General features: G+C 38.0%; 1 protein-coding gene and 1 pseudogene across 4 annotated transcripts in view; one reads left to right on the plus strand and one right to left on the minus strand.

Annotated features, from left to right (window-relative positions):
* The window catches only part of EPM2A (EPM2A glucan phosphatase, laforin), a 150,664-nt gene that overhangs the window by 107,583 nt on the left and 20,571 nt on the right, over positions 1–22,510 (plus strand). The gene's annotated exons all lie outside the window — the stretch shown is intronic.
* LOC123941332 lies at positions 2,956–3,862 on the minus strand (annotated as a pseudogene).

Below are 22,510 nucleotides of genomic sequence, written 5' to 3' on the forward strand. Positions count from 1 at the left end.
TTAAGTCAGACACTTAACTAACTGAACCACTAAGGTGCCCCTGTATAAGTTCTTCATATAATTTGGATAATAACCCTTTATTGAATATGTCATTTGCAAATATCTTCTCCCATTCAGTAGGTTGTCTTTCAATTTTGTTGGTGGCTTCCTTTGCTGTGCAGAAACCTTTTATTTGAGGTAGTCCAAATAATTTATTTTTTTGCTTTTGTTTCCCTTGCCTCAGGAGACATATCTAGAAAGATATTATGGCCAGTGTCAGTGAAGTTACCACCTATGCTGTATTCTAGGATTTTTATGGTTTTAGGTTATACATTTAGGTCTTTAATTCATCTTGAGTTTATTTATTTATTTTTAATTTTTATTTATTTTTTAAATTTCTTTTTGGTGTTCCAGAATTCATTGTTTATGTATCACACCCAGTGCTCCATCCAATATGTGCCCTCCTTAATACCCACCACCAGGCTCACCCAACCTCCCACCCCCCACCCCTCCAAACCCTCAGTTTGTTTTTTAGGGTCCACAGTCTCTCATGATTTGTCTCCCCCTCCAATTTCCTCCAACTCCCTTCTCCTCTCCATCTCCCCATGTCCTCTGTGTTATTTCTTATGCTTCACAAGTAAGTGAAACCATATGATAATTAACTTTCTCTGCTTCACTTATTTAACTCAGCATAATCTCTTCTAGTCCCATCCATGTTGATACAAAGGTTGGGTATTCATCCTTTCTGATGGAGGATAATACTCCATAGTATATATAGACCACATCTTCCTTATCCATTCATCCATTGAAAGGCGCCTTGGTTCTTTGCACAGTTTGGCAACTGTGGCCGTTGCTGCTATGAATATCGGGGTACAGATGGCCCTTCTTTTCACTACATGTATATCTTTGGGGTAAATACCTAGTAGTGAAATTGCAGGGTCACAGCGTAGCTCTATTTTTAATTTCTTAGGGAATCTCCACACTGTTTTCCAAAGCGGCTGCACCAACTTGCATTCCTTCCACCAATGTAAGAGGGTTCCCCTTTCTCCACATCCTCTCCGACACTTGTTGTTTTCTGTCTTGTTAATTTTGGCCATTCTAACTGGTATAAGGTGGTATATCAATGTGGTTTTGATTTTAATCTCCCTGATGGCTAATGATGATGAACATTTTTTCATGTGTCTTTTAGCCATTTGTATATCTTCATTGGAGAAGTGTCTGTTCATGTTTTCTGCCCATTTTTTGATGTAATTATCTGTTTTTTGAGTGTTGATTTTGAGGAGTTCTTTATAGATCTTGGCTATCAGCCCTTTGTCTGTATTGTCATTTGCAAACATCTTCTCCCATTCCGTGGGTTACCTCTTTGTTTTGTTGACTGTTTCCTTTGCTGTGCAGAAGCTTTTGATCTTGATGAAGTCCCAGAAGTTCATTTTTGCTTTTGTTTCCTTTGTCTTTGGAGAAGTAGCTTGAAAAAAGTTGCTGTGGCTAATGTCAAAGAGGTTATTGCCTATGTTTTCCTCTAGGATTCTGATGGATTCCTGTCTCATATTGATTTTATTTTGGTGTGTGGTGTGAGAAAGTGGTCCAGTTTCATTCTTTTGCATGTAGCTTTTCTTCAACAAACAAACCACTGTTTGTTGAAGAGACTCTTTTTCCTACTGCCTCTCCTTGTCTCCTTTGTAGAAGATTGATTGACCATGTAATTATGGGTTATTTCTAGGCTTTCTAGTCTGTTCTATTAATCAGTGTGTCTATTATTGTGCCAGTACCATATTACCATAAGTAATCTTGATTACTCCAGCTTTGTAATATAATTTGAAGTCCAGAATTGTGATACCTCCAGCTTTGTTTTTCTTTTTTGAGATTACATTGGCTATTCAGGGTCTTTGGTGGTTCCATACAAATTTTAGGATTATTTGTTCAAGCTCTGTGAAAAATGCTGTTGGTGTATTGATAGGGATTGCATTAAATGTGTAGATTGCTTTGGGTAGTATAGGCATTTTAACAATATCTGTACTTTCAACTCATAAGCATGGAATGCCTCTCTGTTTCTTTTTGTCATCTTCTATTTCTTTCATCAGTGTTTTATACTTTTCAGAGTACAGGTCTTTCATCTCTTTGGTTAAGTTTATTCCTAGGGTGCTTGCTTTGGCAGCACATATACTAAAATTGGAAAGTTTATTCCTAGGAATCTTATTATTTTTGGTGTAATTGTAAATGGGACTGTTTTCTTAATTTTTCTTTCTGCTACTTCATTATTGGTGTATAGAAATGCAGTGGATTCCTGTTCATTGAATTTTGTATCCTGCAACCTTACTGAAATCATTTATCAGTTCTAGTAGTTTTTTTGTGGAGTCTAGTGTTTTCTGTATATACAGTATCATGTCACCTACAAATAGTGAAAGTTTTACTTCTTTCTTATTAATCTGGATACATTTTATTCCTTTCTCTTGTCTGATTGCTGTATCCAGGACTTCCAATACTATGTTGAATAAAAGTGATAAGAGTGGACATCCTTGTCTTCTTGTTCCTGACCTTAGGGGAAAAGCTCTCAGTTTTTCACCATTGAGTATGATGTTAGTTGTGGGTTTTCCATATAAGGACTTTATTATGTTGAGGTATATTCCCTTTAAACCTACTTTGTTGAGGGTTTTTATTATGGATGGATGTTGTGCCTTGTCAAATGCTTTCTTTGTATCTATTGAAATGATCGTGTATGTGTGTGTGTGTTTAAAGATAGCATACTTGGTTTTACTTTTTTTTTTTAAGATTTTATTTATTTATTTGACAGACAGAGAGAGAGATCACAAGCAGGCAGAGGCAGTCAGAGAGAGAGGGGAAAGCAGGCTCCCCACCAAGCAGAGAGCCCGATGCGGGGCGTGATCCCAGGACCCTGACATCATGACCCAAGCCTAAGGCAGATGCTTAACCATCTGAGCCACCCAGGCACCCCAATCATCTGTTTTTTTTTTTTTTTTTCATGCTATATGACCTTTAATTAGGTATAAAGACTTCCAATCACATCACCTAGGGACCATTCTACCCGCTGCTCTGTTTGGCCGCCAGTCTCTTGTCTCTCTCTTCAGCAATGGTGAGGCGGATACCCTTTCCATGGGGAAGAGAAATCCATGGTTTGTTGCCTTTGCCAATAACAAAAATGTTGGAGAGTCGGCTGGCAAAGCTGTTGCCATTGGCATCTTTCACGTGAACCACATCAAACGAACCAGGATGTCTCTCTCTGTTGGTGATCACACCAATTCTTCCCAGGTTAGCACCCCCAGTCACCATACCCAGATTACCAATGTCAAACTTGATGAAATCAGTAATCTTTCCAGTTTCCAAATCAATCTGAATGGTGTCATTGACCTTGATGAGGGGATCAGGATAGCGGATGGTGCGAGCATCGTGAGTCACCAGATGGGGAATTCCTTTTGTCTCCACAAAGATCTTTCTCACTTTGCACAACTTGTACTTGGCCTCCTCGAGTGTAATCCGATGAACAGCAAAGCGACCCTTGGTATCATAGATCAGATAGAAATTCTCTCTGGTCTTGTCAATGCTGATGACATCCATAAAACCAGCAGGGTATGTTATGTTATATCAGTTCGGACCTTGCCATCAATCTTAATAAAACGCTGCATACAGATCTTCTTTACTTCATCTCCTGTTAGGGCATACTTAAGTCTGTTCCTTAGGAAAATGAAGAGAGGAAGACACTCTCAGCTTATGGGAGCCAGTAGATGGGCGAGGAGCGAACACACCAGTCAGTTTATCCAGCATCCAATGCTTTGGAGCTGCTACACGCTTCAGATGTTTCTTGGGACCACGAGCCATGGCTGCGCTAGGAACGAAAAGAGAACCGCCTTCTTCCGGTACCCGAGAAAAGAGGCAATCATGTGGTTTTTTAAAAAATTATTTAAATTCAATTCAGTTAACATTTTCTGTATTATTAATTTCAGAGGTAGAATCCATTGATTCATCAGTTGCATACAACACCCTGTGCTCATTACTTCAAGCGCCCTTTATAATGCCCTTCACCTTGTTACCCCATCCTCCCACCCACCACCCCTCCGGCAACCCTCAGTTTGTTCCCTATAGTCAAGAGTCTCTTATTGTTTATCTGCCTCCCTGTTTTCTTCTTGTTTTATTTTTCCTTCCCTTCTCCTATGTTCGTCTGTTTTTTTGTTTCTTAAATACCTTGTGAGTGAAATAATATGGTATTTATCTTTCTCTACTGACTTATTTCATCTAGCGTAATACCCTCTAGTTTCACCCATGTCATTGTAAATAACAAGATTTCATTCTTTTTGATTGCTTATTAATATTCCATTTTATGTATATATATACACACACACACACACACACACACACCCCACATCTTTTTGTTTATTTATTTATTTGACAGAGAGAGAGATCACTAGTAGGCAGAGAGGCAGGCAGAGAGAGGGGGAGAAGCAGGTTCTCTGCTGAGAACCTGAGCAGAGAACCGGATGCAGGGCTCAATCCCAGGACCCTGAGATCATGACCCAAGTGGAAGGCAGAGGCTTGAACCACTGAGCCACCCAGGCGCCCCATATACCACATCTTCTTTATCCGTTCATCTGTCGAAGTCAATGGACATTTGGGCTCTTTCCATATTTTCGCAATTGTGGACATTGCTGCTATAAACATTGGGGTGCAGGTGCCCTTTTGTATCACTTGATCATATCTTTTTTATCCTTTCTCTTATTGATGTAATGTATTATGTTGATTGATTTGTGAATATGGAATTACCCTTGTATTCCAGGAATAAATCCTACTTGATCATGGTGAATGACTTCTTAAATTTATTGTTAGATTTGGTTTTCTAATGTTTTGTGGAGGATTTTTGCATCTATGTTCATCAGAGATATTGGCCTGTACTGTTCTTTTTTTGGTTGTGTTTCTGTCTGGTTTTGGAATCAGGGTAATGCTGGCCTCATAGAATGAATTTGGAAGTTTGCCTTCCTCTTCTACTTTTTGGAAAAGTTTGGTAGAATTTGCCTATGAAGCCATCTGGTTCTGGACTTTGGTTTGTTGCGAGTTTTTTGATAACTAGTTCAATTCATTGCTGGTAATCAGTCTGTTCACATTTTTTATTTCTTAGATTTTTTATTTCAGTTTGGTAAGTTATATGTTTCTAGGAATTTATCCATTTCTATTAGGTTGTCCAATTTATTGGCATATAATTTTTCATAATCTCCTAACAATCCTTTGTATATGTGTGGTTTTGGTTGTTATTTCTCCTCTTTCATTTGTGATTTTGTTTGATTCCTCTCTCTTTCTTTTATCTCTTTTTTTGATGCATGTGGCTAAAGGTTTATTAATTTTGTTGATCTTTTAAAAGACCCAACTTTTGGTTTCATTGTTATGTTCTATTGTTTTTTTTTGGGTTTCCATGTAATTTATTTCTTCTCTAGTTTTTATTCCTTTCTTCTGCTGGTTTTGGGTTCTGTGCATTTTTCCTTTTCTAACTCCTTAGCTTTAAAATTAGATTGTGTGAGATTTTTTTTTGCTTCTGAGGTAGACCTATATTGCTATAAACTTCCCTCTTAGAACTGCTTTGGCTGCATCTCAGATATTTTGGACTGTTGTGTTTTCACTTTCGTTTGTTTACATGGATTTTTAATTTCCTCTTTGATTTCTTGGTTGACCCATTCATTGTCTAGTAGCATATTATCTAATCTCCAAGTATTTATGCCCTTTCCAGATTTCTTTTTTTTTCTTTAAAGATTTTATTTATTTATTTGACAGAGAGAAATCACAAGAGAGGCAGGCAGAGAGAGAGGAAGGGAAGCAGGCTCTCTGCTGAGCAGAGAGCCCGATGTGGGACTCGACCCCAGGACCCTGAGATCATGACCCAGCTGATTTTTAGTTTTAAAACATTGTGGTCAGAGGGGCGCCTGGGTGGCTCAGTGGGTTAAGCCGCTGCCTTCGGCTCAGGTCATGATCTCGGGGTCCTGGGATTGAGTCCCGCATCGGGCTCTCTGCTCAGCAGGGAGCCTGCTTCCCTCTCTCTCTCTCTCTCTGCCTACCTCTCTATCTACTTGTGATCTCTCTCTGTCAAATAAATAAAATCTTAAAGAAAAACAAACAAAAACAAAAAAAAACCATTGTGGTCAGAAAAGATGCATAGTAGATTTTGATCTTTTTGAATGTGTTGAGGCTTGTTTTGTGGCCTAATATATGATCTACTTTTGAGGATGTTCTTGTAAAGAATGTGTAGTCTGCTGTTTTAGGGTGGAATGTTCTGAATTTGTCTGATAATCCATCTGGTCCAGTGTGTCATTCAAAGCTACTATTTTCTTGTTGACTTTCTGTGATAGTCTGTCCACTGATGTAAGTGGGGTATGTAAGTGGGGGATGTAAAGTCCCCTACTATTATGTATTGTATTTTATTGTATTACTATCCATTAGTTCCTTTATGTTTGTCATTAACTTTTATGTATTTGGGTGGCTCCAATGTTGGATGCATAAATATTTACAATTGTTGAATCTTCTTGTTGGCTTGTCCCCTTTATTATTACATAACATTCTTCTTTGTCTCTTGTTACACTGTTTGTTTTTAGGTCTATTTTATTTAATGTGAGTATTGCTACTCCAGCTTTCTTTGATATCCATTTGCATGATTATTGTTTCTCCATTCCCTCACTTTCAATCTGCATATATCTTTAGGTCTGAAATTAATCTCTTGTAGGCAGCATATAGGTGGGTCTTGTTTTTGTTTTTTTGTTTTTTTTTTTTAAGATTTTATTTATTTATTTGACAGAGAGAGATCACAAGTAGGCAGAGAGGCAAGCAGAGAGAGTGAGAGGGAAGCAGGCTCCCTGCCGAGCAGAGAGCCCGATGCGGGACTCGATCCCAGGACCCTGAGATCATGACCTGAGCCGAAGGCAGTGGCCTAAACCACTGTGTCTTTTGATTGGGATGTTTAGTCCATTTATATTAGTTTGAATGGACTAAATGCCATTTACATTCAGAGTAATTATTGATAGATATTTACTGCCAGTTCCTAACTTGTTTTGTGGTTGTTTTTGTAGTTCTTCTCTGATCCTTTCTTCTTTTGCTCTTTTCTCTGATGGTTTGTGGTTTTTCTTTAGTGATATTCTTGCATATCTTTCTCTTTATTTTTCGAGTGTCTATTACTGGTTTTTTGATTTGTGGTTACTATTAGATTTGTATATGACATCTTCTGTCTATATTAAGTTGATGGTCACTTAAGTTTGAACCTATTCTTTACTCCTCTCCTCTCTGCATTTTAGGTATATGGTGTCTTTACATCCTTTTGTGAGTTCTTTGACTGATTTTTATAGATATGCTTATTTTTTTCTGCTGTTGTGCTTCGTACTTTTCTTACTTTTACTTATGGCCTTTCCTTTCCACTCAAACAGTCCCCTTAATACTTCCTGCAGGGCTGGTGTAGTGGTCATGACCTCCTTTAGCTTTTGTTTGTCTGGTAAGCTCTCTCTCTCTTATTCTGAAAGATGGGATAGTGGCTACGCTTGTAATGATTAGAATGGAGTAAAAGGAGAGTCTTCTAGGGTTTGTAGAAGTTCTGTTTCTGGATTTGGGTGCTGGCTATATGTTTATATTCAGTTTGTAAAAAGATTTAGTGAGCAGTCCACTTATGTATATTTTTAGTGTATATCATTTTCAATTGAAAGTTCTTAAAAGTTTATGTATTCAGTCTTGCAAATACTTAAAAAAATTGATAGAGTGAAACAAATCCTAATGTGTTACAAAGATAAACAACCAAAATGACTTAATGCAACTTTTCTCTTCAGTAGTTTCCATCAGAAAGTTAGGTTCTCATTCAAAGCAAGTAATTAGGGATGGTAAAATAAAAGGCAGAGAAAAACAATTTATTTTGAAGTCCATTAACTGAATTTCAGTAGATCCACTTAAATTGTGTTTTAGATTTCTGGTACTGTACTTGTTTTACTTGTTGATGTTTATCTCAAGAATGGGATAGGCCAAATTGTTGTATTTGTGAAAGTGCTTTCTGATGTTTGCTAAAGCACATTGGAAAAGCCAACCTAATAGCACTATAGCTTTTTATAGATCATAAAAGAAACACAGAAAGCCTCTTAAAAGTATATTTGAAGCTTTATGGGTCCTTGTCAGGAGATGGAATTATTTAGTGTTTCAGTAAAGCCAGAGGACTTATGTATCAAAGTATCATGCCAGCTGCCTACTTTCAATATCAACAAGAGGATGGATAGAATTTTCACACCTGAAATTTGCGTTGGAAACAATAAAGCATACATGAACATTTTCTACAGATCCCTTTGATCTATTTAATAAAATAACAGAATCTCAAATTATGAAAAATTTTAAGAAAAGCTCTTGAGTAGCTGAGGGGCATACTGTGGCAGGTATGTTGTTCAATAAGGTGGGGCATCGGTATTACTCAGGACCATCAATCACTGCCAAGCTCCCTCTTCTGTTGTGGTTATTTTGTATTCATGACCATTCTTCTTCCTTTCCTTATGTAAATATAAAAAAATCCACCACTTAATTCCTGATTCTGTTTGCTGGATAGAGAAGGCAATTCATTAATATATCACTCACTATTTCTCGCTGCAGACATGCTATGCATTGCTAGGCAGAGGTAAGGGCTCTCAGAAAAGCTTCCTTTACATTGATAGAAACAGGTGTTCTCTTTTAGTTGTCAAGTCAGCTCCCTTCTGAGAATCTTGGATAAGTGGTCCAAATTACATCTAAGAGGAAAATCCGCCCAAGCATAATTACTTTTCATCAGGGTGCCACAAATAACGAAAAGAACAGAACACTGAAAGTATATTGTAGTCTACTTAATCACCATCATTTAAAAAAGCTGATGTTGAATTCCTTACTTCAAGGCAAATTGTATAGCTTTGGTGGAAAATTAGGCATATTTTCTAAACACTAAATTATGTTTCTTCTAATTCACATTTGGGGAGGAAAGCTGGCTAGTCTTTGTAGCAACAGAATATAAGAGACAAGGTTTGCAGCTGCCATTTCAAACAGTGCATTTTTTTTTTTGTCTATTCTTTAATAGCTTCCTGTGTTGTTATTCGTATTGAATGAATCTCCTTCTTTATCTTTCCTGGTAGGATAAATTTCATCAGGGCTGCTATCTATGCAGGATGTAGGCAGATGCCTTATATTACCTTCCTTCTCCATCTCCTATTGTCCCTCACCCCCACCCAAGAGGGGAACTTGTGGAGAGCAAGAGATTATTAATATGGGTAAAAATAATAAAGCTTTTCCCGACGATAAACAATTATTGAGCACTGTGCCTAAGAAATCCTGGTCATCAGAATTTTAGATAGCATCTCTCTGCACTTAAAGGAAGTTCTAGAACTGAAAATCTTTGGTTGAGCATGATGGAAAATCTGAGACTAAAAAAGCTGATGTGTGACTACAAGCTCAAGCATTCATTAGATATGGGGAAGTTGCTTAAAAGTTTTCATGACTTGGTTTATTCATCTATAAAATTAGGATAATATCCTATAAGAATCAAAGAGCCTAAAAAATGTTTCTTTCCCCCTCAGGATTGTACTTGATTAATAGTAGTCTTTATAAACAAAAGCTAACATTTTGGGGAGTGTGTGCAGACTTTTGGAGAGATAGTGGGAGAGAGTGCCCATCATATGTTAGTACCTTCAGCCAGGGTGAGGGTGATTTAGGTGCTGAGAGAGAGGGGAGAGATGGAGATAAAGATCTGCTTATCCCATTTTTAAATTTTTTAAAAAGATTTATTTATTTATTTATTTACTTGACAGGCAGAGATCACAAGTAGGCAGAGAGGCAGGCAGAGAGAGAGAGGGGGAAGCAGGGTCCCTGCTGAGCAGAGAGCCTGATGCGGAGCTTGATCCCAGGACCTGAGCCGATGGCAGAGGCTTTAACCCACTGAGCCACCCAGGCGCACCTACCCCATTTTTTTAAAGTGAAAATAATTCCACCTTTTAAAAATCAAACATTTACCCACTGAGATGGAACTGGCTAGAAAAACCTGAATTGGAAAAAGGAAATTAGAAGTGATTACTCCCAATTGGGTTGATGGACTAAAAATGCCCATTCAGAAAATCAGATTTGTCTTGGTGATTAAGTTACTCTGGGCAGAGCTATAGGCTCCCCACTACATTACATACGTAAGGCAAGATTCTCAAGCTTTTCTGTAGAGGGTTGGGCAGTGTGTATTTTAGGCTTGCTGGGTCATATGGTTTCTGTTGCATGTAGTCAGCTCTTTTGTTGTAATGTGAAAGTAGATATAGACAATATGTCATCAAATGAGCATGGCAGTGTTCCACTGAAACTGTATTTACAAAAACAGATGGTGAGCTGGGTTTGGTCCATGGGCCATAGTTTTCTGCATCTCCAAGACACAGAGATGAATCACACGGTACCAGAGTATAAGGGACACAACAGTCATGTAATACAGCTTTCCCAAAAGTGTGCTCTATAGAGCATCAAATGTCAACTGGTCAAATATGTTTTTGAAATGCCGCATGATTTTTCCTCTTCTTAGAGGGTCATTGATGCATTAATACACTAAAGCCCTGATTTTTTTCAGGGGTGTAACATTAGTAATAAGAATGATAACTAATGCTTAAACAGTGTTACTATGTGCCGGGAACGGTTCTAAGTGCTCTGATGTATTATTTCATCTACTCTGCCTGTGAGTATTGTTAATGCCATTTTATAGTTGATGAAACTTGGGGCACTGGCAGGTTATCTGTCCAAGGTATAACAGAATAAGTGGAGCTGGGGTTCAGAGATAGACAGCCTGTCTCCAGAGTCTATGCCCTTGGCTGCCTTCACATCCATGTAACATCTGGTCATTGATGTACAGTCAGCACTGTGTGAGCTGGGAAGGTGCTTCTTTACTCCAGTTCTCTCAGTTTACACATTAGGAAGATGAGGTCTAGAGAGACACTAGTGACTTTGCAAGGGTCACAAGCATGATTAATAACTGAGATAAGTCTACAAATCAATTAAATCACTGCTTGTCACTTGAAGAAATGCTTAAATTAATCCTTTATAAAGACAGAAAATCCTTTTAAAAATAAGTAACCACCTCTAATTTCCTTTTTCCGATTCAGGTTTTTCTAGCCAGTTCCATTTCAGTGGGGTAAATGTTTGATTTTTGGAATTATTTTCACTTTAAAAAAATGGGATAGGCAGATCTTTATTTCTATCTCTTACTTGTCTCTCAGGTTCCAAATCAGCATTTCTAAGACTCAGAACACATCAGAATCAGTTGGGGTCCTTGGAAAAAATGATGCTGAGCCCTACCCCACCACCTTAGAAATTTATTTTTTTAAAAAGATTTATTTATTTATTTGAGAGAGAGAGAAAGAGCATTGGGGAGGCTGGAAGGAAGGGACAGAAGGAGAGAATCTTCAAGCAGACTTCCTGCTGAGTGCAGAACCCAACATGGGACTTGATCTCATGACCCTGAGATCATAACCTGAGCCGAAGGCAACCACTTAACTGATCGAGCCACCTGGGTGCCCCCCAAATTCTCTTTAATAGAGGATCTGGCCTAGGTATTTCTTTTCTTTTTTTTTCTTTTTACTTATTTAATTTTATTATATTTAAGATGTCTCCAAGGGATTCTAGTATGTGTCTAGTGTTGTGAATCACTGCTCTAGAATCACATTTGTTATGGTTTGCTAAATTTGTCTGCCGACCTTAACAGCTAACATTTAAAATACTGCATGGAATGAAACAAAACTTATGTGGGCTATGGGTTATAATTAATAAAAATGTTACCACATTCCAGGCATGAATAGAACTTTATTATTGCAGATAGATTGTGCTGGTGGCTATAATATTCAATCAGTTTTATGTGAGCGGGACCCTTAGATTGACAAGTGTACTGCAGAACCAGACTAACTCAAAACTCAAGGATTCGGGTAGGTTGCTACAAGTCTGTATGGCTCAAATAGAGGTTGTTCTCTACGTTTTACCTGTCTGTTTAATGCCTGGGATTTATGGTGGAAGAAACAAGTATTTTGGAGATTAGGTTCTGCCACAATTCTTCAACTACTTACAAATGTAATCATTTATGGTAGAAAACTTTAGAAAAGAAATGATGTATAGTAGAGGAGTTTAGCATAGAAACATACCACCTATGAGACCAAATGGGATTAAAATTATCAGGAGTTGAGATGGTCTGACTACTGCTATGAAACACTAAATTTGTCTTTAAGTTTTCTGGCAGTGAAGGCAGAAAAGGTAACATGTTAAGGGACATAGTTTTATATTTTGGCTGAAAACAGCTTCCACATTTGCAGAGAGAATGTTACTTTTGGACAAATTTCAACCAATAATTTAATATATATATATCTTTGGGATAACACAGTTAAAATATCTTTACCACAGTTTTGCAAAAGTCATAGAAATGCTGATCAGTTGACGATAGTTGAATGAATCCTCATATAGTTGAATTAACCAAATATCGTAAGTAAAAACATTTCTATATTTGGTCATTCATTCATTCATTTTTTCATTCAGTGCTAACAATATACTGGATATACTGTTAACTTCTGGGAATATGGTGCTCAGTAAGATCATTCTTTATTCTCAAGGAGCTCACAGTATAGAGGAGGAAATGCTCAGTACAACCAACATTTCAGAGTGAGAGTCCAGAGCTGGAAATAAAGGTGTATGGTCATTTATTTATGTTATGGGGACACAAAGAAGGAAGATGTAAGTGAGACTATGGGCAATCAGAGAAGACTGAATGGGCTTAATCAGATAGATGAGCACTAAAAATGCCTTTCAAAAGAAGAACATCAGGTTAAGCAGCAGAGAAAGAATATGGGGTATTCAGAAGAATTACAAATATCTCTCATAAATTGGAGGGTGGTGTTCACATGGAGATGTGGAATCAGAGATGTATGTAAGGGTCAGATTCCAAAGATCTGACCAAAGACTTACAGACTTTACTGAGCGTTGCTGGAGGCAGGGGGATAGTGTGGCTCGGTGATGAACATTGGGGAGTATGTGCTATGGTGAGTGCTGTGAATTGTATAAGACTGATGATTCACAGACCTGTACCCCTGAAACAAATAATACGTTATATGTTAATTTAAAAAAAGACTTATGGACTTTATATGAAGGTGATGGGTAGGCACCTAACTATTTTAGGTAGAGGAGTCAGATGGTCAGATTTCTGTTTCAGAAAGATTACTCTAGCTACAGTGTGGCAGGGAGACAGACTGGGAGGTCACTTAGGAGGCTGTTGGTGTAATTTACTTCTTAAGTGTTGAAGATCTGAAGGGAAGCAATGATAATGTAGACCAGGAGATAATGTAGACTAGAAAATGTAGACAGCTGTTTAGGAGATTGACTTATATGGGTTAATGACTGTAAGAAGGAGAAGAGAGAAAAATTAAATTTCCTGCCTTAGATGGGCAGCTGTGGGATAATTTACAGAGATCAAGAACACCAGAGGAAAATTAAGTTTTTGGGTAGGGAGCAAAGAGTGGAAGATGGTGAAGATGAGTTCAGTTGCTACTTATAGGACATTCAGTGGAGAATTCCAGTAGAGCATTGAGGTCTGAGCTAGAGGCACTAGCTTTGGAATTTACCAGGATGTAGATGACAGTTATATATGACGGTGTGTGTTTGGGAGATGACTTATACAGTCTGGAACTCTGAGAAACACTCACACTTAAAAGGTTTATAGAGGACGCAGGGTTTATGAAGGAGACAGAAGCACAGTAAAAATAAACTGGGTGTTTGTGTGGTAATGGAAGTGATCAAGAGGATACATGCTTCCACCTAGGGATGTAATCTGGAACAGAGATAGAACTGAGAGAGGAATACATAAACTGTCTGTGAATATCAGTTGTGCTAGATGGGACTTGATAGGTGTTGGATCTCTGACACAAACTGAATTCTCTAGTGGGAGCCTATGGGTGGTTCATACTGTTTAAGGGACATGTGCTTTAGATATCAAATATGTTTCAGCAGTTTGAGACCCTAACATTTCTCCATACACTTAAATCCAGTTGTGAATGCAGAGTAAATATCTTCAAAAGTCTTGAACAAAACCGAAGCACGTGCAAAGTGGAGATGACAATGTCCTGGGCTATGAAACATGGAAGAGGCAATTTTAGCTTAAAAAATTAAGGCCAATTTCTACCAATTAAGCACTTCAATGAGTGCTCAGTGGAGTGGATGATCTTAAATAAAGCTGTATTGTGAAGGTCTTGCCAGAACAAATTAGCTGCCAATAAAAGCACCATGTAACTGAATGCATTCTCTCCATGACTAGGGTTGCTTAAGATTACCAATTTAAATATAACAGTTTTGGTTGGGGTATGATTGGGACTTAGCCTGTTTGTGAATTGTATTAGACTGCATGTCTGACTGTTAAGGACCTTTCCTAGTTAGGGATAACATAAGGAGATGAAACATCACTAATTCCTGGCCTCTTTTCCCATAGCGGCGGACCTTCAGGATCTCTGGGTAACTTAAAACAGAGGTCTTTCCAATTTGCATATCCTTAGGAGCGTTTACCAGCTCTCATGACTTCTCTCTATACATTGTGAAATATACTGCATGTGCCTTGACTTCAGGCTAAATAAAAGAAGCAAAACGTGTCAGGGATTTTGTATGTCTCAATATTAGAATATTTGTGGTTTAACATCTCTCCCGTTCTCACCATCCTAACAACTAACATCTCACAGGGGAAGAGGAGGTGTTTTTTGTTTGTCCTTCTGAACCTTACCTAATTTCTAACACCCCAACACTGCTAATGGCATCTGAGTTTTCACCCATTTAATTCACTTCAGGCCCCATAAATTTCAAGTCTTATGTGAATTTTCCCTGATTTTCAGCATCTACATGTAAAAAATCTCCAACTACATTTTAAAAAGATAACACAAAAGGAAATTTTAGGTCTCTTTCATGAAGCTGATGAGCACTCCAACAAAAGAGAAAAGAGGAATGTTTTAGAGCCAAGGAAGGTTGTTATGTAAGATCATCATTTGGCTTGTTGCAGGACCTTCACTGGAAAAATCAAGAAAGAGGGCTAAAGAGATTTTAAAATATTCTGTAATTAGAATTAAAAAAAAATTCTTTCTGCACGGTTAATATTAGGCCTCTAATATAAGCATCAGTAGCAGAGATACAGTGCTTGTCTCTCTCTTTGCTCTTGCTGGAGGACCTTCTTTTACTCGTCAGTGTGCCTGAGTACTGAAGTACCGAGTACTGAATTGTAGTGAATTGTTGTGATGCATAATAAAATAATGATAGTATTTAGATTGAATACCATTAGTAGAGTACTCTTTTTTTTTTAAAGATTTTATTTATTTATTTGACAGACAGAGATCACAAGTAGGCAGAGAGGCAGGTAGAGAGAGAGAGGCGGAAGCAGGCTCCCTGCTGAGCAGAGAGCCCGATGTGGGGCTTGATGTGGGGCTCAATCCCAGGACCTTGAGATCATGACCTGAGCCGAAGGCAGAGCTTAACCCACTGAGCCACCCAGGCGCCCCTAGTAGAGAGTACTTTTTGCTACTGGGGCCAGCAGCCTTGGTCCTACAAGGAAGCTTGTGAAAATGCAGGATCTTAAGCTCTATCCCAGACTTACTGATTCACCATCTGCATCTTAAGATGATTCTCAGATGCTGCATGTCCGTGTTAATATTTGAGGAGCTCTGGTCTAGATGAACAGTAGCCATCCAACTATCTCACACTGTTTTTTTGGTCAAGAAAATCATAGTGTGAACACCTATTGTGTTCAAAGTACTGAATAGATTTTTTTTTTAATTTATTTATTTTTATTTGTTTATTTACAGCATACCAGTGTTCATTGTTTTGGCATCACACCCAGTGCTCCATGCAGTACGTGCCCTCCCCATTACCCACCACCTGGTCCCTCAACCTCCCAACCCCCCCACCCCCCTGCTGCCCCTTCATAGATTTTTTTTCATGCTAGGAATTCCTTGTAATTTTAATTAAGCAGATGATTGGCATTGAAGAATTAGTACAAAAAAGAAAAATGAGGTTTTTTTTTATTTGCTGTCATGTGTTTTAAATTCCTTTTTTTTTTTTTTAAAGATTTTATTTTATTTATTTGACAGAGAGAGAGATCACAAGTAGGCAGAGAGGCAGGCAGAGAGAGAGGAGGAAGCAGTCTCCCTGCAGAGCAGAGATGCGGGGCTCGATCCCAGGACCCTGAGATCATGACCTGAGCCGAAGGCAGCGGCTTAATCCACTGAGCCACCCAGGCGCCCCTTAAATTCCTTTTTTAAAAAATTCTAGAGCTGAAATGAAGACTCACATGTATAAAAAATAAATTTTAATAATATCTCTTTAGTGAATTGATTAAATAGTTTCCTGTGTATCACTTTGTCTACAGTGGATATTTCCTTGATATGAGATAAATCTAGTTGATAATCAACTTATTCTGTGTGCAAAGTTCATACATCAATAAAAATCCTATGTTATTAATATTTTAATAATGGATGTAATGATTTAAGTGGAAAACTGAAAGGAGGTTTGAATAGTTTGATATCATCAAGCCTTCAAGTATGTGGAAGCCATGAGCATGATGGCTGGTATATAAAATGTTGGTTAATCTGAAACTTGTAAAAACACATGGGAAACAAATTCAGGGAAACATAGGTTTCCACTGAAGGCAGACCTGGTTAAGAAACTGTAGATTATAATATCACATTAGTAAACTTGGGAGTCATTTTTGAATTTTCACTTTCTCTCCACTCTTTTATCTAATTAATGTGCATATCCTGCTGGTTCTACCTCTAAAGTGTATTTTGAGCTAATTCGTTTTTCTTTATCTGCACCAGTACCTGTATTCCAAGCCATCACTATCCCAAAGATCTTCCCTTAGTTCCCTGTTCCTGTTCTATCTTCTGCCCAATTTATTTTCTACTAACAGCTAGAGTCACCCTTTAAAAATGCTAAAACAAGTCCATGTAACTCCTCTACTTAAAAATCTGTCACTTTTTTCATTGCATTTGTAGTGTTAAACAAATTCCCTTGCATGTCAGTAAGGCCTGGTATGGTCTTCTCAACCTAACTCATGCCCTCCTCCTTTCTTTCTCACCTCACTCCATGTCTTTAGGCTTCTCTCAGTTCCTAAAGTCTACCTCGCTCTTTCTCACCATAGGAATGTTGAATGTCTCACTCCTTTTCCCACATCAGGTCTTGGTTTTAATATCACCTTTTCAGGGAGGCCCTTCCTCACTGTCTTATCTGAAGTCTAGCTTTCCTGTGATTCTCTGTGTTAACTCCCTGCTCATGTCCACAGTAGCACATTACAAATAAATTTCATACATTTTGCATATTTACTTGCTCACTGCTTGCCTTCCTCAAAGAATGTAGGCTTACAGGAGGGAATACCTTGACTCTCTCGCTCATCAATTGTTGAGTGCCTGCAAAAAGCAGGCATCGTTACCTATTTGTTAAAAAGATGGAATGACTTTAAAACAAATACAGAAAAAAACCTTACATTTAATTTTTAATTACTTCCTTGATCTTCCGTGGTTCCTAGTTCATTATGCAAGTGATTAATTTTAAAGGAATCTTTTCAAGTTCATTATGTGAGAAAGTATTAAATGTGACATTTTACTCTTTCAAGGAGTGCTCAGCTTTGGAAACAAAATTAACATGCCAAGAGGCTATTTTAATAGAACATTTTGTTGGAATTTGTATCACAGTAACCAACTGAGGCTACTTAGCCTGGTTATTTGCCTCAATCTTTGTGTTACCTTGACTGACTTTAAGAAAGTGAAGTGTGCCAGTTGCCTTATTTATTGCTATAATCTGTCAGTGTGGCATATAAGCCAAATTTCAGGACAACAAAGGCTCAAAACCAAGAAAGCCAAACTCTCCTAGACACAGAATTTTTTTTTTTTTTAAGATTTTATTTATTAGAGAGTGTGAGCACAAGCAGGGAGAGAGGTAGAGAGAGAGAGAAAGGGAGAAGCAGACTCTCTACTGAGCAGAGAGCCTGATGTGGGGCTTGATCCCAGAATACTGGGATCATGACCCGAGCTGAAGACAGATGCTTAACGGAGTGAGCCACCCAGGCATCCCTTGGACTCATAATCTTAAGAAGTTATGAGTCCAAAGAGTGTGCTCTTATACATTTCAGGTGATTATCCTTTGAGATCCATTCTCTGAAAGCCAAGCAAAGAGACTCAACACTGTATTGTATTTATCAAAACTAGGTATCTAGTTCTAAAATTCAGAACTTTGGAACTGGATTAGATTACAATTAATTTGGAATTAGATTAAGAAGGAAGCCCAAATAGCACAACCAGGGGCCTGCTGATCTTGTCTGCCATGTTGGAGATGCTCAAGTGCAGGACTGAAGGACATGAGTCAAGGAATGAGAGTGGCTAGTCCTATTGTGTAAGAGGACAACTGGGATGGTACAATCAAAAGTTAACGTAGAATTTCAGAGATCAGGGTGAAAGGTGAAAAATATCTATGAAAATGTTTTACTTTAAGTATACCTGATGGATGGATATTTGAAGAATCTGGATGATTGCATGTATATATTTTAAGTCTGGATGTTTAGACTTTATATTAGTTATAAATATAACTGGGGCTGCTCTCACAAAGTGCCATGAACTGGGGCAGTTTTTATTTTTTGTTTTTTAAAAATTGAAAAAAAAGATTTTATTTATTTGATACACAGAGAGAGAGGAGATCACAAGTAGGCAGAAGGGCAGGCAGAGAGAAAGGGGGAGGGAGGCTCCCTGCTGAGCAGAGAGCCCGTGCAGGGCTCAATTCCAGGACCTTGAGATCATCACCTGAGCAGAAGACAGAGGCATAACCCATCGAGCCACCCAGGTGCCCCTGGGGCAGTTTTTAACCAACAGAAAAATATTTGTCTCAGTTCCAGAGGCTAAAAGTTCAGGATCCATGTGTCTATAGCGTGGATTCATTCTGAAGGCTTTGAGAAAAGGATCTATTCCAAGGCTTTCTCCTTGCCTTGTAGACAACTGTCTTCTTTTATCTTCACATCGTCTTCTCTGTATGTGTCCATGTCCATATTTCCCCTTATAAGAATAACAGGCATACTGGATCAGAGCGTACCCTAATGGTTTCATTTTCACTTGATTACCTCTGTAGAGACCCTGTCTCCAAGTGAGGAGGTATCAAGGTGCTGGGGATTGGGACTTCAATTTGGAAATTTTGGGGAAACTCAATTCAATCCTTTTCAGACCTTAATAATTATTATATGGCATTTTTAATATAGAAAATAAAAACATATGTCAAAAATATTTGCTTCATGTGGCTATAAACTACATAGCACATCCAAAAAAAAATCCAAGAAACTAAGTGTACCTGTGAAAATTAACCTGTGCTCTCTGTATACTGTAGTGTATAACCCATAAGCAAACTATAATAAAACTTTTAAATAAGAAAATTAGAATCACTCTCTAAATTGAGATTTGTCTTTGTGTAGTCATTCAGCATTAACTAGAGTCTTTGGGGTAGAAGTTTGGTATTAATAACAACATTTAACACTAGAAGACAGATTTTTAGCAGGAGTTATATGTGCTAATGAAGCTTGGAGCTTACTGGAGGTTGATTTTAACATTTCTCTTGCTTTCCTACTAATGAGATCTAAATGATAGGACTAATAGACTTTTTTTCCTTTACCCATTATTTAAAAGCCAGATCAGATTTAATTTCACATTGAATTGCCCATAAAATATTAAATAAGGTAAATGTAACAAAATTATCCAACTTAGAAAATGTGCTAATCATTTTTTTTTTTTTTTTGCTCCTGAATCATTAGCTGGGTTTTATTTTTATTTTTTTTATTATTATTTTTAATATTTTTATTTATTTGGCAGAGAGAAATCACACCTAGGCAGAGAGGCAGGCAGAAAGAGAGGAGGAAGCAGGCTCCCCACGGAGCAGAGAGCCCGATGTGGGGCTTGATCCCAGGACCCTGGGATCATGACCTGAGCCGAAGGCAGAGGCTTTAACCCACTGAGCCACCCAGGCACCCCTCATTAGCTGGGTTTTATAAGGAACCTCAACAAAATCCATTTTCTCCCTCTTTGAAATGGTGCTGTTTTTATGGCTGGGAAGAAGGCACTGCCTTCAATAGCTGTGGTCTCCTGGGGTGATAAGAAATAAACAAATCCTATGTTCATACATTGATCCCATCATCCCTTGTTTCCTAACTTTTTTTTTTTTTCCTTATGGACAGAATATAATGCTAATTTTCACCTTCAGGAAAAGGTTATTCTGCCATTTTTCAAGGCCATTAGTGATGGAACTGAGATGTGGAGTCCATACTACTGGCTTATTTGCTGATATCTTCTGTTTCCCCCCATGCGCCTCCCTTCTGCCAATACCTGACGGTATTTTTTGCAAAGTGCTTGGATGCTCGTGATGTACGCATTATTGCCAGGAAGGCCTCCTTTGACTGACAGCAGAGATGGAACAAGTGGGCTCTGATTCATACGCTTCACTTGCTGTTGTAACAGGGGCCCTGGCCTGACAGGTGAAGTGAACAGTGTAGTATTGTGATGTAATTACCTGGGACCACAAATCCAGATTCACCCAAATGAGTGAAATTGATTTTGATTTGCCGTCCAACAAAGTAAGGTTCCAGAATGTCAGCCATCCACCCACCCCCTGTACCCCCGACCCCTGGTCTTAAGCTAAGCTGTGATCTTATTAGGATGGATTTTATTTAAACACCTTTTTGTTGAATCATGATAGCAATAGTCAATACTCAAAGGAATAAAACTTTTATTTGCAAAAGTACATTCTTTTTTTTAAGTACATTCTTAATGAATATTGCTATATTAAATATTTGTCATGACTCAGAAGTAGATGTAGTTTTGACTTTTTAGAAGATGCTACTCATTAAACACATAGACACACATCCTCATAGCTGCTTTCTCCTAACAGTTTCCCATTCCCCACTCTCTGTTTGGGAATCATTTTTAGTCTTAAAAGTATTTTTGGAGATGGGAAGGACTTAACTCTTCTGTACATGGGTAGGGCTAGCAATACATGCCCTTTCATTGCCATATTTTTTTGCTGCTATTAAAAGGTATTGAGGTCTCTATACTAACTTTTTTAAAAAAAGATTTTATTTATTTATTTGACAGAGAGATGACAAGTAGGCAGAGAGGCAGGCAGAGTGAGAGGGGTGAAGCAGGCTCACTGCCAAGCAGAGAGCCCGATGCCGGGCTTGATCCCGGAACTCCGGGATCATGACCTGTGCCGAAGGCAGAGTCTTTAACCCACTGAGCCACCCAGGCGCCCCGTTCTATACTAACTTTCTACACGTTTATTGGGATTGACCAGGCTAGTGGTTTTGGAATCTGGCTGCATAGGGAATATGTATGTATATATATATATATATATAAAACCTGGTTAATTTCCTGAAAAAAAAAAATCCACAGAATCATAGATCTCACTGCACAGCCACTTAATAACTACCTCTGGACTAGATGTTGGCAATATATGTTTTTATAAAAACTGATATGGCTTGAATGCAAAGTCAGATTTGAGAACATTTGAGTTGACTGAGTGTCCATACCCATTAGGTGCAGTGGTTTCCTCTGATCTTTCGAGATAATCTATAGTTGAGCTGCCAGAAATCTGATGTAACTCATGATCAAGAGTGTGCTATTCATAAAGTAATTCTCTGCAAGTTTTATAGTGTAATTTATAATATAACTTTGAACTATATATTTTTTATTTCATTATTTTATCTTTGAAGTTTTGTATGTCTTGCATTGAAACTACCTTTTACAGAGGATTTTTATTCCCCAGATCCCATATTTCAACAAGCTTCTTTTCACCTTAAAAAAAAAAAATCCAGATTTTTAAAACGGTTTAAAGTGTCATTGATGCTGAAAGAAGATTAAAAGTAAGATGAGATGAGTAAAAATTGATTTTTAATGGTGTCAAATCATTCTCTTTTGAATGGATAAGTAACAGTGTAATTACTGTTTAGAAAGTACACCATGCGTCTTATTACCTCCAGTGTATCATGTAACTAGAAATAATATCACCTGTTATTAGGGACAGTAAGCTGAGGTAGGATGCATAGGAAGGGCACTTAGGCTGTCTGAGGAAGCAGGATCCATTGATTTGTGTGTTTCCAACAAACTCCGTCCTCTGGCTCTATCTCTCTTATAACAGTTCAGTACTATTTACTTTATAGCTTTAATTTTCTATTCTTCAACACAGCACCTGTTTTTAGAATTTATCTTTAGTGATCTGTCTCCTAGGTTCAGCACTTACTGCTTAAAAAAATCAGGAATTTAAGAATTTATACTCATTTCTTCAGTATGGACTCTGACTTGTGGCACTTCTAGAGGAAGGACTGTTACCAAAAAGTCAGAAATCTCTGATTGAAAAGCTAGGGTTGATATGTGTGTGGGAATGTATGTAAGTGCGTCTTTCAAGGGCTTATTTCCATTAGAAACTGGATGTGGGAAAGGTACCAGCTTTGGGCCTGTTTACCTTTGAGCCGTTCTGAATTTCCTGAGGTCTCCAGTTA

The sequence above is a fragment of the Meles meles genome, chromosome 5, assembly GCF_922984935.1.
Source record: "Meles meles chromosome 5, mMelMel3.1 paternal haplotype, whole genome shotgun sequence".
Classification (NCBI taxonomy): Eukaryota; Metazoa; Chordata; class Mammalia; order Carnivora; family Mustelidae; genus Meles; species Meles meles.